Here is a 21279-nt window from a genome sequence, read left to right as displayed (position 1 = left end):
AGTAAATGTGTCAAATTCTACTCTGCAACTGCCCCAACTTCTCTCCACAGTTAAGCTGTGGAGAAAGATCAGCTGCAGCTGCTGCAAATAGGTTGCTGCTCCTCGCATACTGTTAGCACAAGATAAATGTGTGGCACTACTACAAAATCCTTCTTTCCTTTTTATATTTTCCGAGCTCCTTCCAGGCAGGTCTCCTAGCATGACTCACTTGTTGCTGTTCCACTTTAAGCACAAGTGGAACTGCAATTAACACTCTACACTATCAGAAGTATTACTAACTACATAGCATGAAATATGCATATACAGAATTTTGTATGTGTGCATGTTGCTGTGTTCATACTGGTGGACATGATGTAATAGCTGTGGAGGGGCCATTAGAAGCTCAGTGCACATCCACTATAACCCTTGCGGTGGTCACCATTTTATGACACCATTTTTTTAAAAAATCACACTTTCAATTAATGCTAAAGTGTTTTCCCCATTTACAAACCATGTGCAGTAAACCAAGAACAAACCTTGACTACATCTCATAGATTGTTTAAGAACAGGAGTCCTGCTTGCTGGTTTCCAACAGGATACTGTGAGAACAGGATGTTGGACTAGATGTGTCATTGGCCTGATCCAGCAGGCTCTTCTTATGTTCTTAATGATGACTTTATCAAATGTTTTTTCTACTTGTGTGCTCAGTGTATTAGCAGTCTAGAGCAACAGTATACAACAAGAATCAGAAAAAAGGAAATTGGATTAAAACAGGTGGGAGTTAATGCTATGACTTGTGTGACTGAGCCAGCAGGCAGTTATGTGTACTGTGATTAAGTGGTAATTCTCCTACTGTTGCAGATTAACAATGCAGCCTGTGGTATAGAGATGGAATACAGCATCTCCTGCGCCACAGCCATAATTACAGTACTATAATTCTGAGCAGCTTGCAAGCCAAGCCTATCATAAGCTATTTGACAACACAGATGCACTTATCAGTTGGAGTGTTGTCAACTCCTTTATGTAGAACCAGCATTTAAAAATATTTGCAGGGAGGAAGAAACTTTATCTAAGAAATACTTCTTACCATTCGTCTGGCAGGCTTTTTAACTAAAATATATATAACATGGATAATTGTTTCTGTGATATAAATAAGCTCTGGCTCATTATATACAACTGGAAATCATAAACCAAGGTAGGTTTGGCTATGGAGAAGACTTGATAGCTTATGGGCAACTGAAGTTTTTACCAGACACTTTGAGGTGACTTCTCAGCGCTGCTTCTCCCAATGCAGCTACCACATGGCAGTTTGTTCAAGAAAGGCCTGTCGGGAAAAACACCATAGCAGGCATACAGCAGTGGTTAGATATGAGCATGTTATACTTAAGATAATAAGTGGAAAGAATTGCCTTGCTAAATCAGGCTGAAAGACCATCTTGACTGTGAGTCCTGGAAGACTCACTGTTGTTGAGCAATTTGAATGCTGGTAGTACTTTTCCTTAGTCCCAGAAGTTAATAGTCCAACTCTGATCCTTAATACTGTTTCTAATGGCCAATAGGTGGGGGTTGGGCAACGAAGAGAGAGAAAGATGGAAAATCGCTTTATTAAAATGACAACACTTCATTCACAACCAATTCACTTCCCTTTGATCCTAATTGGTAAGGTACAATAAAGTCTTTAAAATATATATTTAGACAGGGGTGCCAACTTGAATAAAATATGGGGGGCAGGTAAGCTCCACCCTGCATAATAAATCACAAGACATGGCACACACAAACCATTTGAATGCCAATGCCCATAAACATTTATGGGGGGGGAGGGCAAAGGCACCTCAGCTGCATAGGAGTTGGCTTCTATGTATACAGAGATAATTAATTAGCTGCTTGCAAACAAATGTAAGGAAATGTGAAATGAAGATTCTGATCATTCAACAAATGGAGAATCACTGGCTGTTTAAAACACCCAACAACTGTGAGAGGCTAGTATTTTTAATCCACACATACATAATATAAATGAAAGAAATGATAAAGAATGGGGTACACAGGAATGTTCTTTGAAAAATGAAAATTGCAATGATAATTAGTCTCCTGCATGTTCACCTTCTAGCAGAAACACTAAAGCCCAAATGGTAGCATGGACTAGAGAATCCACTGAGCACTTCCAATTTAATGATGCTAACTATAGATAGTTATTGTTCTGTGCTTGCCATGGTATTAATAGAACAGGCAAAGCCCGTGAGAAATGCTGAGCTTTCAAACTTTTCTAATTTGAGTAGGGAAATGCAGCTGCATCTAGCTTCTCATTTGATAAAGCCTTAAGATCAGGTGCCATATGTCTGACCTAGGCTTCCTGCTATGAAAACTGCCCTGCGAGAGCTAAATATGGAAACCAGGCTCTGCAGTTCCTGTGAGATATCCTCCCAATGCCAAATGATAGGTTACGGTTTAATTTTGCGGAATGATCTGATAGGGCCAACCTAAAAGCATTTTAAATTTTACAGAGATGGTGCCATCCGTGTGTGTGGCAGGCTAATGGAGTGACAGAAGCAAAGCCCAAGCAAGGGGCTTAGAGTCTACATTTAGACATCATGGAAAAGTCAACAGGTGGGAAAAGACCATCAAAGGAGCTAGAGGCAAAGAAACATAATGAATGGATGCGAGCAAATATGATATCTTCATTCATGGATTGAAGAATGAGGGTTAAGCCAAAGCATACAGGGAAAGGGTGGGTTGTGATCTGGGTTCTGCTTTCTGGATTGCAGTGTGATTTGTGATCATTAACATGTTAAGTGTTGCAATAATTGTGCTATGGAGTATTATTCGTACTTTATTTTTTACCACACTTCTGAGCTAAAGAAAGTATCTATCCTAAATATATTCAAAATAGCAGTAAAAGAAATAAAAAGTTGGTTACACCTCCAGGCTCAATTTAAATGGCAACATGGGACCAAAACCCCATGCAGCAGTTTGAACCACAGTTTTAAGCAGTAGTCTAAGAGGGCAACACTATTCTAACTATCCGCCCTAAATATAAGTAGGATGCTGGCCAGTTGGGCCTCTCCATGCAAGAAGTTGCCTGGAAGAGGTGGCATCATGGAGAATGGCCTCAGCTTGATAACTATGCTGTGTAGTTTTTCTGGCTGATATCAGTGCACAAGAGGATATACTGAGTAAGAGATGCACCTTTTGATATAAAACAGTATAAGGCTTTGAAAGTCAAGATCAGCACTTTAAATTATTCCCAGAGGTGTAGCGGTACAATTACCTGAGAGCAGATGCTGCATGTCCCTTTTGGCTGATGCCAGATGCCAATCTTGCTACCATCATATGGTTTAGCTGTATTTTCTGAGCACTCTTCAGAAACAGCACTATATAGAATTCATTGCAGTAGTCTCCCTCTCCAGATTGTTTAAATTTTGTCCCTTTAAAAAGAGTAACATAAACAAGAACAATCCAGAACAATGATGTGCATGTTTTTGCTTATGTTATAAATTAGCTGTACAGTATCTATGACAATCATAATATTTTTCAGACGAATGCATGTGCTGCCGCTGTGGTTTGCTGCAGAAGCTAGAAAGACTGTTAAAACTTTATATATATATATATATATATATATATATATATATATATATATATATTTACAGCATATCACTGTTAGCAGTATTCCTCACACTAAATCTTTACTTGGTTCAATAGCTTGGACTCTTTCCTTGCTTCTTTACTGTCTACCTGTTTAGTAGTTGGTTTTGCCTTAATATTAGCTTTATTGCATCTTTTGCAGGAAGGAAAACAACAAACAGAATCCAATTGTTCAAGTGGGTTGTAGGCATGGTGGGAGCAGAGTTCACAGCTACTGCAAACTAATTGTTTAAGGACATCAGAATGAAGAAATTGCTGGAGGAACTGGAAAAGGCATATCCTGAGGTTGCCTTTGAGGCAAGAAAAACAGCAGCAGCAGTGGGACAGGAAGTGCACCACATTAATGCACATCTTCCCCCAAGATTTCATCTATTTGGATGACAAAAGAAATCTAATTTTGCCTCAGGAAACAATAGGAAAACAGGAACAGTTCTGGATAATATAAGGGAAAGGCAAACTCACTCTTCAGAGGAACTTCTCCCAGTCCCGATAGCCTTTCAAAAGGGAGCATATAGTTTCATGCTCTCTCTTCCCCCAAGCAGTGGGAAATCCAGGATAGCTTGTACAGAATAGATTTCCCTTAGAGAAGGAATTTCAGTCACAGTAGATGTACAGTGTCTTTGATGTACAAATGTAAATATTGGGCAGATATTACAGGGATCCAACAGCAAGCACGCAAGCTGCACCAGATTCACTGCATCATCTATTGAGTTTCCCAAAAGTTTTTAAATGTCATTCCACTTCCTTTGTACACATTCTGACAAGCAATGGATTTTAGCCTCCGAACTAGCAGTTGTTTGCAGGGGCGGAGGAAGGGGGCACGGGCCGGCCTGGGTGCCACCACTGAGGGGGGTGACAAAATTCCAGGTGGCACTCATCACGGGGCCTGCAGTGTGCCCAAGCCACATGTCTCTCCTGGGAGAGACGCAGTGGCTTGGGCTCACACAGGCTCTGCACTGCCCAAACGGTCCACCCGCTGCCTCCCCCCAGCTGTAGGGAGGCTGAGTGGAAGGAGGGAGGCAGACTCCGGAGGCCCTGCAGTGTACCCCGCCCCTATGGGCGGCTCACCCTGCTCCTGGGCACGCCGTCCCAGGCGCCTGAGTGGCTTCCTCTGCCGCTGGTTGTTTGTCCTGGAGATGAGCAGAAATGCCCTCCTAAAATTCTCCATACTATTAGAAGTGGCAAAATGGGGGGATTGTGACAAATATTCCTTAGAGTGTGGGATCCTACATCAGTCCATCCGTCCCCCCCAAAAACCCTCTCTTTTGAAAAATTTCAGCTCATTTAATATTGAATGAAACTATTTTAGTTCATACTGGTGAGTGAAGGAAGCAAGGAGATAAAAAAGGAGGGCTAAAAAAAGGACCCAACTCCATTTGTCCCTTCAACAATATTAAAACTATTATTAAATGATATTAAAACTGAATCCACAGATGTGAACCAAGCTGACTCAAATCTTTTTTCTGCCTGAGGTGAAGGGTAAGAAGACATCAACCTCGTATTCCATTTACAAAAGCCAACTGGACTGTCAGCTGAATCTTACTTCATCATGACAGTATTTATTATTTTCTACATTTATATCCCACCTTTCCTTCAAGGAACTCAAGGCAGTGTCCATGATTCTCCCCACCTCCATTTCATCCTCACAGCAACCCTACAATGCAGCCTAGGCTTAGAGATAGTGAATAGCCCAAGGGTTCATCCAATGAGCTTTCTGGGTGAGTGAGGTATCCCAAGTTCTAGTCAGGACAATGTGCTTTATCACAGCTGAGGGCAGCACAGGGGACACAGCCAGAAAGGCTCTGTCTTCCAAAACATTGCTGTCCCATCTCCCTCATTAGGCTGCTACCTCACTGTAGGGCCAACCCCGGTTCTGCCTGAAATTCTCCATCCTATTCTCATGTGGCAAAATTCTGGAGGCTATGTCACCAAATATCATTCAGGAGAAGATGAGGTCAGGAAGCCATTAAAACATTTATTTTTTTTAATGGTCAGAAAATCATTTTCTGAAAATTTTTGGTTCAACCTAGATTGTAAAAGGCTTGCATTCCAAACACTTGGAAGAGTCACTTACTGCCCTCTAAGAATAATTCTGCCATGCCAATCCCAGTGGAGATCAATTTTCCTTTTTCCATAACAGCACGGCTTCCAAAGTTAGCAATGCAAACCACAGACATCCTCAGAGAACAAGTTATACTTAAGAAATGGTCTCGCTGACTGTGGCTTTGAATTTTTAAAAAATAAAATCTACTCACGGGCTTATTTGATACTAATCTCTTCTCACAATAGCTATGTGAAATGGGTCGTTGTTCCTAGCTTATAGACTGAAAAGTGAGGCTGAACGAAGTGACAAGGCTGAGTAAATCTAATACTTAAAGCATGCCACAGCTAAGGCAGGTGGTGGGGCAACTGTGGCATCTTGGGAGACGCAAGGTTAGCAATGACAACAACAAAAAACACCAAGGAATTTGATAGGGGCCTACAGTGAACTTGGGTGCCTTGAGTGAAAGAGCTTGGAAAGCAATCCCTAGGAGAGAGTGAGGACCACAGTGGAGACAAAGAGCACATTCACACCATACACTTAAAGCACCATGTCTTCGGACAATCATGGCTTCCCCCAAAGAATTCTGGGAGCTGTTGTTTGTTAAAGATGCTGAGAGTTGTTAGAAGACTCCATTCCCCTAACAGAGCTACATTCCTCAGAGTGACTTAACAGTCAATCCCTCCACCCAGGGAACTCTGGAAACTGTAGTTCTGTGAAGAGAATAGGGGTCTCAGCACCCTTAACAAACTACAGCTCCCAGAATTCTTTGGAGGAAGCCATGGCTCTTTAAAGTGGTACCATAATAGCTTTAAATACATGGTGTACATGTGGCCAAAGTTGGTGGGAGGGGGTTAGGAGAAAGCTGAAAGGTGGTGAATATTTGGCGCCCTGAAGGAGATGAAGTATTAGAGGCCTTAAGCATACAGGAAAGAGGGTCATGACCAGAGTGTGCAAACTTCTTAACCATGGACTCATTAGAGCAAAGCACATGGTTGTTTCAAGTTAAATCCATCAGGATTTGGACCAGAAGCAATGTAAGGTATTAAAGTGAGGAAGAAAAGCGGGAGCTTTGCTGTGAAATATATTTCACCCTTTTCCTCTTATGCAACTCTAACCAAGACATATCATGTATGATCTTTGGAGACAAGAATTAAGCTATGGAATCTTACACAAATGTTGAGAATGAAAGCCGTGTGTTCTTTGGGAATATTGGATTTCAGCCCCCTGGAATGATGAAGACAAGAGACAACACAGACTGCAATGAAATAATTGGAACGGAGTTTCCAGCCAGGGCACCTTTGTGATCAAGCGGGAACACTATTCCCAGTTGGCCCAGGCCTTCGATGGCTGAACAAAGAGGAAGAGAACAATGCAGATGGAGGGGCTCCTTGTTGCCAGCTCTAATTAAGGCCAAGGAGATCTCTTTGCCTGACCTACATTACGTGGGATTTACACTTGACAGGCAACAAGATGCCTATCTGCTTGGGTTAGTTCATTACCGGAAATCAGTGGTGACTGGTTTGAAGTGAACTTTTTAAGCATGTCGAAAGTGTGGGGTGGGTAGGAGTAAGACCAGCAATTCTTTTACTCTTTATCCTGATAGGTCATGTCCATTTTGGATATGGGTTATCTAAAGTGCAACACTGTTTAAGCCAGCTGGAATAAGCTGTCATCGTACACATGCTAATGTGAGACTGACTTATTTTAATTTAATATTACATTGATATGCCTGTACCAATAAAAAAGGGAAGCATATAGCAGATATAAACAAAACACAGCTGTAACAACAGCAAAAACCTCCACACTGCAGTCTCCCTCCACACTGCTGTTCAGGGTGATAAGACCATGGTGGTCAAGAACTGGGCAAATAGGGCCCCATCCAACAAAAGCAACAGGGGCAGCACATCACCCCACAGGTTGCAGCAACAGAAAGTAAGTATCTTGTGAATTCTACCAAATGAAGCCACACTTACTTGGGTGAAATATAAATCCAAAGTGATTGTTTATATGTGCTATGAAAGTTCACCAGACAGCCACAAAATTGTGGGACTGGCTTCTAAATGAACATGCACAGGATTCAGACTATTTTATGTATGGTGTGAAAGTGTTCCCCACTACCTACGTGCAGTGGGTAGGAGTGTAAAATCTACATGGGTTACAGTGTTCATTGGATTTTAAAAATCAGGTTGCACAAAAACACCATTCAACAAAACCATATGAGAGTGACAAAGGTTCTTCTGGTGCTATGTGCAAAAAAATTCCTCAGAACCTTCAATCTTTTTACTGACTTCTTTCAAAAAGTCATGGAATGATACTCGACTATTTGTCTTTGAGCCTCGTTTCCTAGTCTCTCTTCCCTTAACCACTGGTGTTAACAACAAAACTATGTAAAAGAAAAAGAAAAACACCCAACACGTAATTCTCTCCATCATCCATACTGTTGTTCCACCCTGCCTACCCCTCAGTCAACCCAGTTGTTGAATGACCTTTGACATCCCATTTCCCTTCCGCTCTCCTTCCCATCCCCCAACAATTCATTATTTTCATCTGAATTCACGCTTGGTTTGCTTTTCTGAATTTGGCACAGATTGGATGGCCCGGATACTTTCTCTCCTCCCTGCTTCTGACAGTGTTTGCTGGGTCCCCTCCCTCTAATTTATATCAGTGCTGAATGGCTTGGAGAGTCGCGGTAGACAAAACTGGACCAGGAGACCATTTTCTGGCCCTCTCACGGCTATTGTGTCTGCTCGATACCCCAAACAAAGGTGACAGCCATTCAAAAGAAAGAAAGGGAGAGAGAAAGGGAGAATAAAAGCATGGAGGGAGGGGAGAAAGTAAGGAGAAGCCATTGTGTAACTGATCACAATGAGTGAATACGCTGGTAGTCAAATTACTGTGAACAGAATGGGTTAAGGCAAGGGAGACTAATCAGAGACATTGTGAGGCCTTGAGGACTTGCATTGTATATGAACAGGGTATACCAACTGCTCCCAATACAATTAACAACTGGCATTGCCAACTATCCTCCCTCTCTCTGCTTGAGCCCCTGACTGTTTCCACATCCTTGACATATGTTGAACCAATACAGTGTTGACTGATTTCACATCCATCTTTTCAGAAGTATGCAAGGCCAAGAACAGAAGGAAGTTGGGGGGGCGGGGAATAGAACATTGACAACAAGATTAAATTTAAGCATTTTGTATAAAGTTGGTACAGAAGCAGGGGCGGAGCAAGGTGGGTGCAGTGGGTGCGGTCAGTCCTGGGGGGTGACAAAATGCTGTGTGGCACTCAATGTCTGTGACAGACGCTGTGGCTTTGGCGAGCGCAGGCTTCCCGCTGCCAAAACATCCCGCCCGCTGGCTCCCCCTCAGCCATAGGGCGGCAGGCAGACTCTTTGTCGCAAGGCACGTGATCGCCCCAGAAAAAGCTCAACAACTCCCCCCAAAAAAATATGAAATAAAGTCAAACAATTTTTGCAGGCAAAAAGAAAAAAAAATCAATGGGGGGTTGACAAGAAATTTTCTGCACCGGGTACCACCTGACCTTGCTATGCCACTGTACAGAAGAGTGGCTCGGAGTCCAAGCTGTGAATCAGAAAGTCCCTGCTTCAAATCCCATCTCTTAATGGCCTTGGTCAATCATCAGCCCTCCATCTGCAGTAATAATGCTGACCTACTTGATAGGGTTGAGAGATACGAAAGAGGACAAGGCGCTTGTACCTTTAATAACTCTTTCTTGCCTGAATGGAAAGATGCACAAGTGCAGAAGCCTCTGGCATGAGAGTGGCTGGAATGTAGCGGACTGTGGAAGTGTAAGAGTCCCACTCACACCCACTAGAGCACACATGGGGGACCTGAGAGCCTCCCGATGTTGTTTAATGACAGCTCCCTGTATTCTTGACTATTGGCCATGCTGGCTGGAGCTGATGGGAGGTGGAACTTCCCCTTACTGTGTGCCATGGCTCCAGTCCAGGCCACTTCTCTCTCCAGCTGCTTTTGCCATGGCCAAGTTATAAGCATCGTAACGAAAAGTGCTTTCAACATTACATGTAGCTTGGCCCTTGTGGCACAGGGTTGCGTTCCAAGAGTCTACAGTGTCAACTGCAAACTAAAATTGGCTTGTTTAATTCAAAGCTGTTTGCCATCATAGGGAATACTGAGATGGGCAACCTTGAACGGCGGCCTACAAAATAACATATTCAGTATTCTGTTTTGTAATAAAAAAATAAAATATTAAATATAGTATTTCGTTCGACCACTTGTTTATTAAACTGCAAATCATCTAACAATGTATATATTTCCTTTAGGAACCTCAAAACATCACCTTCTTTTAGAGTTTGCAATACAAGGAGGACATTAGATTAAAATGCCAGCTAATGATGCTTTATTAAAATAAAAAAAATCCTTAATTGGTGGCTTCTTGACAAGTGCCTGAAGCAGCTGCCCAGCCCAGTCTGGAGAATTGCTTCTTGTTTTCCAGATCAGCTGCCCAGGACTGCTCAAGCATCTGTTGTATGCATATCAAAGGCAGACGACTTTGGGACAACATGAAAATATGCTTGAATCTCTCTCTTGTTTATTGTCTGGATGGCTTCTTTGCGGCCTGTTTTTGTGCCACTGAGAGAACTTGATGAGTCTCAGCTTCTCTAACATTCATGAAATCCCCGGGATAATGAGTATGCAAAATATATTACTGCTGCTTTTAAAAGGGTCTGCTTAGGCCTTCCACTCCCTCAGCAAGCTCATCCAGGCTTGAATAAAAGCACGATTAAGTGTGAAATTGGCCCAAGCAGCTGTTTTCAGCGAAGAGTTTCTCTAAACCTCCCACTGCTGTAGGAAGCAGAAAGAGCCACAAGGTATTTCATTGAAAAGAACAATGTGGAGTGGCAGTAGGCATCCACAACATCTCTCAACATTTCCATAATACCAGGTAGCAGCTGAACATTCGGGTCAAAGGTTATGATGGGCTGCTGTCTGGCTCCCTGACCATGGACCATCATCATCATCATCATCATCATGTGTGGTCCTATGTACAATTAGTAAGAAGTAAGTACTCATGAGATCAGTTATGCTTATAAAAACTGCAGTCTCAGATAGTTTGAAGCAAGAAAGTTGCCACTTGCAAGCTTAAGAAGGACTTTGACAGTATTTCCCTACATTTCCAGGTCAGTGCTACTGCAGCAGATGAAACATTTAGACTGCTGGCATTTTTATCCAAGTTGGACGTTAAATGGATGCCGTACCGTATGATGGTGAAGAATTCCAGCTATTTCCAACCATGTTTGTGTGTACACAGTCTTTTCTTGGCAGTTTTCAAAACTTCATTAATTTAAGAAATAATACTGCATTCTAGGAAGAAATATTTCAAATTGCTTGACTGAAAATGAAGACCTGCCATTGTGACCTAACAAACCCTGTTTTATTCGGAGGAACAGCATGAGGTCCTTGCTTTTCTAGTTCATTACCTTCATGCTGAAAGGTTTATCTGTAGTCCTGTGACAGCCAATAGGAAAGCAGGCACCTGACATGACATTCTTCACTAAACGTGGCCATTGGCTTTATAAAGTAACAAGGTGATGAAATCTCCCAGTCATCCATATCCTCTGTTCAGGCAAACTCGCCTTCCTGTTAAGCTGTCTGATTCTGACAGCAACTTTTTTAGCCATCAGATAAACTCCCCTTAAACAGATAATGCCAGGTTGTTCTCCCTGTAGTTTATTAATTAAATAATAGTGTCTTTAACTGGAGATAAATTAAGGTGTCATTTAGAAGGCTTACTGTTCATTGAAATATCGTGCTCACAGCAAGAAAAAATAGCTTCAAATGTGCTTAGTTTATATGTACAGCAGTAACTTTGACTTTTTGTGTGTGATTTTACTCACAGTTTAATTATTAAGTTTTCCTATGAGGATGGGACCAGCTGACAGTGCAAGTGGTCAGAGAATTTTAATCCACTGCCTTTGTTCTTAGATGCAGCTAAGAGGCTGCTATAATATACAATGCAGTAATAAGAGACAGCTTTACAGCAATTCAGAAGTGCTATCACCTAAACAAGGGGTAGGTAACCTAAGGCCCGGGGGCCAGATGCGCCCAATCACCTTCTCAATCCAGCCCACGGGCAGTCCAGGAATCAGCGTGTTTTTACATGAGTAGAATGTGTCCTTTTATTTAAAATGAATTTCTGGGTTATTTATGGGGCATAGGAATTCATTCATATTTTTTTCCAAAAATATAGTCCGGTCCACCACATGGTCTGAGGGGCAGTGGACCGGCCCACGGCTGAAAAAGGTTGCTGACCCCTGACCTAAACCATGGATTGTGATCCGGAACATGCAAGATTTTTCAGTTATATTCCACATAGCTACTGGACATCCAAACATTTATGCATCACCCCAAAGATGAAAGTAATCATACACACCCAAAAGAAGACACATTTGCATTTGCATATGCTGATTTATGTGTATACAGTATATGGAAATTTAGGAATAATTACAGTAATTTACATAGAAATTCAATATATTTTACCATAGCGGAGAAGCCTGTGACCAGATTGCCTATGTGCTCTCCAGTCTTTTGGCCAGCTACTAGCTGTTGATGGGCAATGTCAAGGCATCTGCAATCCATTCTTACAGGGTCCTCCCCCCCCTTAAGCCAAACAGACAACCTTTCAAATAAAGGGCTGTTCTCTGGCTACTCTTCAGACACTGTCCTCTAGAGTGCAGGATTCACGTCAACCCTGTTCCTCATTCATTACTTACCTGCACATTCAGAGAAGCAAATACAAGAGTCATACTTCCAAATCAAGATGGGGGAAATCATCTGATTGAAATACGTTAATATTTCATTTGTTTTAACTGTGATTTACTACCCCTGAATCACTGGGTTGTTGTGAAGATGAATGAAATGAATTAGTGAAAACTTGAGGACATGACATTGTCAAGAGCAGGCTGATACATTGGCATAAAGGTAAAGGGTAAAGGGACCCCTGACCATTAGGTCCAGTCGCAGATGACTCTGGGGTTGCGACGCTCATCTCACTTTAGTGGCCAGGGGAGCTGGCGTACAGCTTCCGGGTCATGCAGCTAGCATGACTAAGCCACTTCTGGCGAACCAGAGCAGCACACCGAAACGCTGTTTACCTTCCCGCTGGAGCGGTACCTATTTATCTCCTTGCACTTTGACGTGCTTTCAAACTGCTAGGTGGGCAGGAGCTGGGATCGAGCAATGGGAGCTCACCCCGTCGCGGGGATTCAAACCGCCAACCTTCTGATTGGCAAGCCCTAGGCTCTGTGGTTTAGACCACAGCGCCACCTGCGTCCCATGATACTGGCATAGTATCATTATTAATGTTGCCACAGATACATCTTAACCACTTCGCTGCCAATGAGCTACACTACTGGGATGAGACAGCTAAGGGGAAAGTGTTTGCAAGCCTGACCTAGCCACAGGTTCCAAGCCAACAACGAAAGAGGAACTTGACTGGGAGAAAGGAGCCAAATAAAAATGTACCCGCAATGTCTATTTCCAGTGCAAATCTAAGCACACTTCTTCAAAATGAATGACATTGAGTTCAATGGGACCTACTTCCAATTAAGCATGTACAAGATTGAATTGAGGAAGGGCCCTAGTTCAATGGAAGACCATCTGCTTTGCATGCAAAAGGTCTCAGCTTCAATCTGTGGTGTCTCCAAATAGGGCTGGGAGAGACTTCTGGCTGAAATCCTGGAGATTTGCTACCAGCAAGTGTGTGGACAACACTGGTCTGGCTCCGTACGAATCAGCTTTCTATGTTCCTCATTCGCCTTTCTGTGCTGCTCTTTTCCTGTCCCATAGAGTCTCTGTTGGCAGCGCCTGTGGCGTACAACTGTTTATATTTAATGTATGCTGTCACTCGCTTCCACATTAGTCATAAATCAGCTGAAAGGAACCAAATGACCAGCTTCCTTCCCATTGGTTGTGGCAACATGCTGTTAGTCACACAGAAACTTAAGCAGATTGTTTCTTTTCATCTCTTAAAACAGGACCTGCAGAGTTCTTCACTTGGCTAGATTTGAATTGGTGGAAGTGCAAGCAGTTAGCGTATCTGGATGACTTCACCGCTTTCTTTTTCAGGTTCCCCTTTTAAGGTTCCCACTCATAAAAGCCACCAGTGTATTGTGATATCATAGCCTTGGCAATACAAAGGCTGCTCTTTAACCTGTAGTTTTAAATCCATTTTTCAAAAAGCTGTTGCTGATGTGAGGGAAGCCCTGATCTTAAATGTAATGCAACATGTTAAACATGCCTCAAATGATTTTTATTAATGTTTCCATCTGATTTTTTAGTTTCTAAGTGTTTTGAGGACTTAAAGCATTTTCTTTTACCTTAACAATAGAATTTAGGGAGCAGTCCTAACTTCAGCTGATGCCAGGTGGGGCTGCTGTGAACAGGCGGATTGGACCCAAATCTTTCTTTCTTTCTTTCTTTCTTTCTTTCTTTGGTTTTTCAGATTAAAGTTTTACAATCAAGTATTGAACATACAACATAAAAACAAGATTCCAAAGAATCTCTTGGACTTCCCTCCTCCCCTTTGTGGGTCCTATTGTTAATCATTTCCTCCTGCATCTTTTATGATAATCCAAGTCTTTTTCATCTCCATTATGCCCAAAATTCACCATTAAACTACAAGGGTTATTCCAGTCCTACAGATTTTAGCTGTTTACAATGGTTTTTAAGATAAATTATAATTTTTCCCAATGGACCCATATCTGTCTCAATGCCATCACCTGACAGCAGTGGGGTTGGCTTGGGATCCAATGGATCTGAGCCAGATCAGCCACTCACCATCCTTAGAATGCCCCATTTTGAGGATCCTGCCAGTGGCACTCTCACCAACCCACACCTTTGGAGGGTAGAAGGGGGCGGTCTGTGCCGATGGACTGATGCTACTGTCTCTCCTCAGGTGGTGGGCATTGGAGGCCAACATGGCCAGGCAGAGGGGTATCCCCACTCAATCCACACACACACCCTTCAGACCAGAGCAAATGGGCAAAGACTGCTCTAAGAAATTAGCTACCTGGTCTGGAAAAAACAAACGAACCATAAATATAATTGTTACAATTTTCTTTTTCCTGAAAGGCTCCTATTAACAATCCAGGCATAATGTTATATATTAAGCTTGGATCCTAGAACAATAGGCAAGTAGGATCCTAGAATGCAACAACTGATTCGCTTGCAGGAAAAGACCAGTCCAGGCTCCAGGAGGAAGTTAATCAGCCTATTAGGCTGGTAGGATCATAGAATGCAACAACTGATTGGCCTGCAGGAAAAGGCCAAACAGGCTTCAGGAGGGAAGCAGAATCAGCCAATCAGAGGGGACTCGTTGTGTAAATAATGTATATAAAAGCCTGAGGTTTGGAGGGCAACTCAATCACTGTTTTACAAGCTGCAATAAAGGGCATGAAATCACTACAGGACTCCGAGTATATTTCACATAAGTTTGACCCCATTGCTGGGATGCTGTGTTCATTTCTGACTCATTTAGAATCATGGCATGGGACAGTGCTTGTGCAGAGGCAATGAAGAGGACAGCCATGGTGTGTGTTTTTTACTAGCAATGAGTTGGTCCAGTTTCAGGGGCACGTTTCCACTGATAAGTCCCATCAGAGGAAGCTCTGCACAAGGACTTCCACTTGCTCAATGGAGGTTTCCTCCCTCACCTCCCCCATGGTGCTCCCTGCATTCCCAGAATTGGCTGGGGTGTGTGTGTCAGGAGAACCTGAGACAGCACACAGGAGCAGGAGAAGGGTGGTCATTCTGCTGGCAAGCCCAAATGCTTTCGCTGGCGGAACAGTCATCAGAATGTGATGTTGAGTTCCTCCAGTTATTTTATTTCACTTTACCTTGTGTTTATGCACTTTGGAATAGACAGAAGCCAGCAACCCACAGGTTCCACTCATAAGGAAGAATAAGGGTGGCAAACTGTGTAGTGGAGTAAGAAATGAAGAACAAGCTTTCCATATGGTACACAGGAGAAGTGTATGTGTGTTGGGAGGTGGGGAAAATACACTTAGGCAGGAGGTGTCTTGTGTTAAGGAGACAAACCTGTTCTTTGTTCCGTTCTCTATAAATCTGCATCCCCTCCGTTCCTTTCCCCAGAGGATCTATTTCCAGCCAATCAGCATAAATGGAGACATAGTCCTTATTCACACTGCATGGCTACTTGGGGGAGGGTGGATGTCATAAAATACCAGGAAGGACAACCATTAAATCATACAGAAGGTTGAGGAATTTACCAGTATTAAATGGGCTGATCTGAAACCTAAGAACTCAAAAACAAACAAATGCTGTTTTCTGGCCACCCCTGATCTCCCACCCTCCACTTTTCCTCTCCCCCTTTTGGATTAAAAACCCTCCAAGAACATTCAGTCTCTGGGGATCTGGGGAGTAATTAAACATTTTGTGCATCGTTTCATCTTCTGCCAAGCAGCTGGCATCGCACAAAACCTCCCCTTGCCAGCCTTTTCCACTGATGCCAAATAATATAAAATCCACCAATTGGAAGAAATATCCAAATGCTTCTGAATCACCCTTGAGATCCCATGTGACTTAAACATATGGATGGTGTCAGGAAAGCTGTGGATCTGATAGCTGTGCTGTGTCCACAAGATACCATTTATTTGAAGTAGAGACTTTGAGTAAGACGACTTGCACTTAGAAAGTCTGGGTTCAAATGAGCCCTCGCACTATGTACTGCTGCAGACGGCCACAATATTGACAACTCAGGCTGCTACAGTTAAATAGCACTGTGCGCAAAGGGGGGAATTTTGGGGGGGCAGTTCCTCCACACCATGTTTTAGAGGTATGGAGAAAGAAGATCCAGATCCACAAACAATTTTGAGGGCAGTTTTAGAATTTTTTTGTTAGGATCATTGATTTGCAGTAGCACATTGCAGTAGCACATTGATTTGCAGTAGCTTCCCACATAGAATTCTGGGAGCTGTAGTTTGTTAAGGGTGCTGGGAATTGTAGTTCTGTGAAGGATAACACTACACTTCCCAGGATTCTCTGTGGAAAGGCATGTGCTTCAAAGGCAAAACCAGTCACTGCTGTTTTGATGTGACTGCAGTTCTGTATTTGTACCTGCAGGTTTTACTACTGGATAACTCCTGGTGTGCAGCAGGTAATGATTCACTCCTCCAGTCCCCGTACCTCCTTGCTCCTATTGGCTCTCTCCCACTTTCACTGCTGGGTGAAGAAGAGAAGAGTTTGGATTTGATTTCCCGCTTTATCACTACCCTAAGGAGTCTCAGAGCGGCTAACATTCTCCTTTCCCTTCCTCCCCCACAACAAACACTCTGTGAGGTGAGTGGGGCTGAGAGACTTCAAAGAAGTGTGACTAGCCCAAGGTCACCCAGCAGCTGCATGTGGAGGAGCGGAGACGCGAACCCGGTTCCCCAGATTACGAGTCTACTGCTCTTAACCACTACACCACACTGGCTCACTACACCATACTGGGTGAAAGCCAATGGGAGCTGAGGAGTGTCTTGTTCAGGATAAATCATCCTGAAAGGATGAGGGTGAAAATGCTTATGATTGTCCAAAAGCAGAAGAGGTAGAATAAGGCAATGAAAATGCAAAGGGACATGATAACAATCCAAAGAGGGCAATGCCCCATAGGGAAAAAAATGTGCATTGCAGAGGCACTTTTGAAGAGACAACATGTATATTTGTTTTTTATGCTGTTGCTAGAAGTCTCTGAGCCAAGATGAGGAAGCAGAAGTGCTTGGGTTTTTGTTCTGGTTTTGTTGTTTTTGTTTAAGAGAATAGTTAAAGTGGGCGTAACGGAAACCTGGTGGAATGGAATGGAAATCTGGTGGAAACTGCTGGACGTGGTTGTCTCTGGATACAAACTCGATAGAAAGTTGCTCTGGATATCAAAGAGGACATAGAGTCCAACAATATAGAAATTCCACAAGACAGCAGAGGATGACAACACTGGACTCCAAGAGTAATTTTGTAATGGGGTTGCATTATTGCCCTTCTGATATAATAACAGGATGGTGTTGAGATGGAAAATGAAACCAAGGAGGCATCAAAAGAAGGAAATGTAGTAATGGGTAAGTCCATTACCCTCACATAGACTAAGTGTATATTCCTGCACTGTAAAATTTCTAGATCCTTAAAATGATGGTATCATTTGTTATTAAACTGAGCAGACGAGAGGTGATCCTGGATTTAATCTTAAGTGGTGTACTGGACCTGCTACAAGATGCAAGTCTTGTTGCACCGTTTGGATACAGGGACCACACTGCAATCCAATTCAACAGATAACACCAGTGGACAATTGACAATAAAGCTCAGTGGCCTCACATTTTACTTCAAAAGAGGAAATGCTCCACAGTAAATGTTGCAGTCATGAGAAATGAGGACAGGTGCTGTTATGGATCAACACCTGGTTAAACAACAAGAAGCAGAGAGGATGGGGAAATGGACATTTCTCATAATGGAAAGGTGTAAGAAGTTGGGGGGTTTCCCCCCAAGGAGTGGTACTATATTAGCAATGGTGGTTTGAAACTTGCTCGTGAATGACTGGGGTGAACCATGAGGTAGCCAAATTTGATGACACCCAATTGTTCCAGGTGGTAAGAACAAAAAGGTATTGCAGGGCATTCTGTGCACAAAATGTAACAAAGGAAACAGCACCCAGTCCTGGACATATTCTTGTTTCATCTCAACTGGGAAAAACCCCCACATTTTATATCATTCTACCTATGGCAATACATTTTGTTAGTGTGTGCTTATTAGACATGGTCTGTTCATAATTACTTGCCCTGGCAAATGATACAAGAATGAATTCATCACTTGATTGTTTGTTTTCAACACCCATCTAGCATTTGCTTTTTCTCTCTTGTGGCTGGCATTGAATACTGGGCCAGACCTTGAAAAAGTACTTCCTTCCTGCAGGGAGTTGGTCAACAACATGACCAGGAATTCCACATCTGTTTGGGAACCACCCGGAATCTCTCTTTGCCATTCTAGACTGCCAAGTGTGGCTAATTTCACTTGTATCCTGAGCAATTATGTATTGATTTTCTGCAATTGTAAAAGCAGTATGATTGGGATTGGTGTGTATATTCCGATGATGAATGCTTTGTATGTTTATTGGGGAGAGGGATAAGAACAGAAGAAGAGCTCTGTTGGATCAGACAGAGGTTCCCTCAGTAAAATCCCTTTTCCAGCATTCACAGTTGTTCTACTCTGTTTTTTCAGTTCTAACACCTTTGCAAAGCTCATGTTACCTGCATGCTAATTATGTTTAATAACAGGTGGGGGAGCTGAGTTCTTGCAGTAAGTTCTGCCTTGAAATAGCAGCCCTGCTTTTGCAGTAATGATGCAACTCCTCCTAAATACGGTAAATGTTAGATGAAACGCTCAAGCCAGAAATATAATACAAACTTTAAAACTGATTAGGGAGTTAGATCAGTCTTTCTCATGTTAGCCTGCTTCTCAGACAGACATGGTTTACAGCAGGCATAGGCAAACTGCCCTCCAGAAGTTTTGGGACTACAACTCCCATCATCCTTAGCTAACAGGACCAGTGGTCAGGGATGATGGGAGTTGTAGTCCCAAAACATCTGGAGGGCCGAGTTTGCCTGCGTCTGGTTTACAGGAATGGAGTTTAACTTGAAGTAAAAAGTCTAGGTCTCATTTCCTTCTAATTGTAAATTTGTAACACCCACTGACAAATACTGGTTCAAGAATTCTCCCATATGAAAGTGGTTGCTGATTCAACTTCACATATAAAGTCTCATTCACTAGCATAAGAATACTTTGCAAATGGAAAAGTATAAGCAAGGGAGCATAGGATACAATCAAAATGACAAAAGAACCATATAGGAAGTGACAGTCAACACCCTCCTTTTGCACAATAAACTACAAGGAAAGGATTATAATATAAATAGTTCTGTGTGGTTCACTTGAAAATATTAAGCATGATTTCCTGGAATTACATTCACTTTGTTGCCAAACCACCAAACAATAAGGAAAGTCCAAGAAAAAGTAACAGCAAAACGATGCCTTGGCTTATCTAAAGCAGACCTGTACAACTTGCTGTTTACCAAGCTGAAAAGAGTAGCTTACCTGTTTATGGTGCCCTCCTCAATAGGACCTTCATAAAGCTTCTGTTTTGTGCCTGCCTAGGAATCATAAAAAACACAAAAAAACTGGGTGGTTGTCAAGCACCAGGCATGTCATAATTCCTAGTTGATGGGCTGTATTTGGCTTGATAGGTCATAAATTAGGTTAAAGAGTGCACATTTCAAGCAGAGTAATTGTGCCACCTAGTGGTCTAGAGATAACATCACAGTTGCATTTTTTTGTCCAGTAAATTCTATATGACCTTGCCTGTAATTTAAAAAGATAAATTAAATGATGTGAATTTTATTTTACTTGTTTAAATTTATGAATTGTCTTTCACATAAGTCTCAATGTGATTTAAGTAATTAAAAGTTACATCAAATTCCATAAACTTTTCACAAGAAATAACCAGAAACACCCACTACATACTCTTCAACAGCATATAGAAAAGCATAACAAAACATTAAACATTACAATCTTCCCCATACAGGGCTGCCTTAGATGGCTTGGGGGCTGCATGACCCCATACCCTCCAATGTTTCTCCAATGAAAATAGGGACATCCTAAGGGAAAGAGGGACGTTCCGGGATCAAATCAGAAACTGGGTCGGCTTCTGTAAATCCGGGACTGTCCCTGGAAAATAGGGAGCCTTGGAGCGTTTGCCACTATATCTAGGATTAGTCCTGAGAAACAGTGTGGCTTTTCCATTAAGACTTCAGAAATAATTAGCATTTGATATCTGTTAGTTATGCCTTATGCCTGTCATGATTTTAAAATTGGTTTTGGAACCATATGTATGCCTATAAGATGTTTACAACATGCAGGTAGCAATTCCTCCTCTCTCCTTAACAAAAATTACTGGTGCCCTCATTTCATTGTGTCTAAACTGTGCCAGATACTTCATTATTGACATCACAGCAGCTTCTTCCTTTTTTAAAATGAGAGACTACATTTTTAATGGCAGACAGGCTTATGCTTCTTCAGGAGATTTCTCTGATGGTATGGAAATCATTTATCACTGTGGCACTTACATCTTGCTATATCTCACGATGGATTCACATTGGGCTTGCCATTGTGGCTAGAGAATTTGTGCTGGGATGCTTGTTGAAATCAATGTTCTCCTTAGTGCAGCATTTTCACATTCTTCCTTGTTCAGCAAGCCATTGTACAGAGAAACGTGGCATCTGAAGAGATTTTCTTTTTCAAGTCCGCTTACAGAAATCCTCCTAAAATAGTTGTCTTTTGGCCAAAGATTATATGCACTTTATCCCTTACAGTTGTGTGGATCACATCAACAGTTCTGGGGCTTGGCAGGAGGATCCATAATTACAGACACCCAGAGATGAACCTGAACTGAAGCATTTGAGTTACAGATAGGTAGCCGTGTTGGTCTGCCATAGTCAAAACAAAAAAATTTTTTTTCCTTCCAGTAGCACCTTAAAGACCAACTAAGTTAGTTCTTGGTATGAGCTTTCGTGTGCATGCACACTTCTTCAGATA

General features: G+C 42.3%; 1 protein-coding gene across 2 annotated transcripts in view; it reads right to left on the bottom strand.

Moving 5' to 3' along the window:
• Positions 1–4097, bottom strand: part of PLEKHG1 (pleckstrin homology and RhoGEF domain containing G1) — a 133604-nt gene extending 129507 nt beyond the window's left edge. The window contains exon 1 of one of the 2 annotated variants that reach the window (XM_083607933.1): positions 4081–4097. The gene's annotated coding sequence lies outside the window, so the exon portion shown is untranslated. Of the gene's footprint in view, positions 1–3244; positions 3255–4080 lie in introns of those variants that run through there. The other variant, XM_083607934.1, reaches the window with a different exon arrangement.
• Between the last annotated feature and the right edge of the window lie 17182 nt (positions 4098–21279).

Source organism: Podarcis filfolensis (genome assembly GCF_964270895.1).
Source record: "Podarcis filfolensis genome assembly, chromosome: 3".
Lineage (NCBI taxonomy): Eukaryota > Metazoa > Chordata > Lepidosauria > Squamata > Lacertidae > Podarcis > Podarcis filfolensis.
Note: the sequence above shows the minus strand (reverse complement) of the source record. Positions and strands in the feature narration are given on the sequence as shown.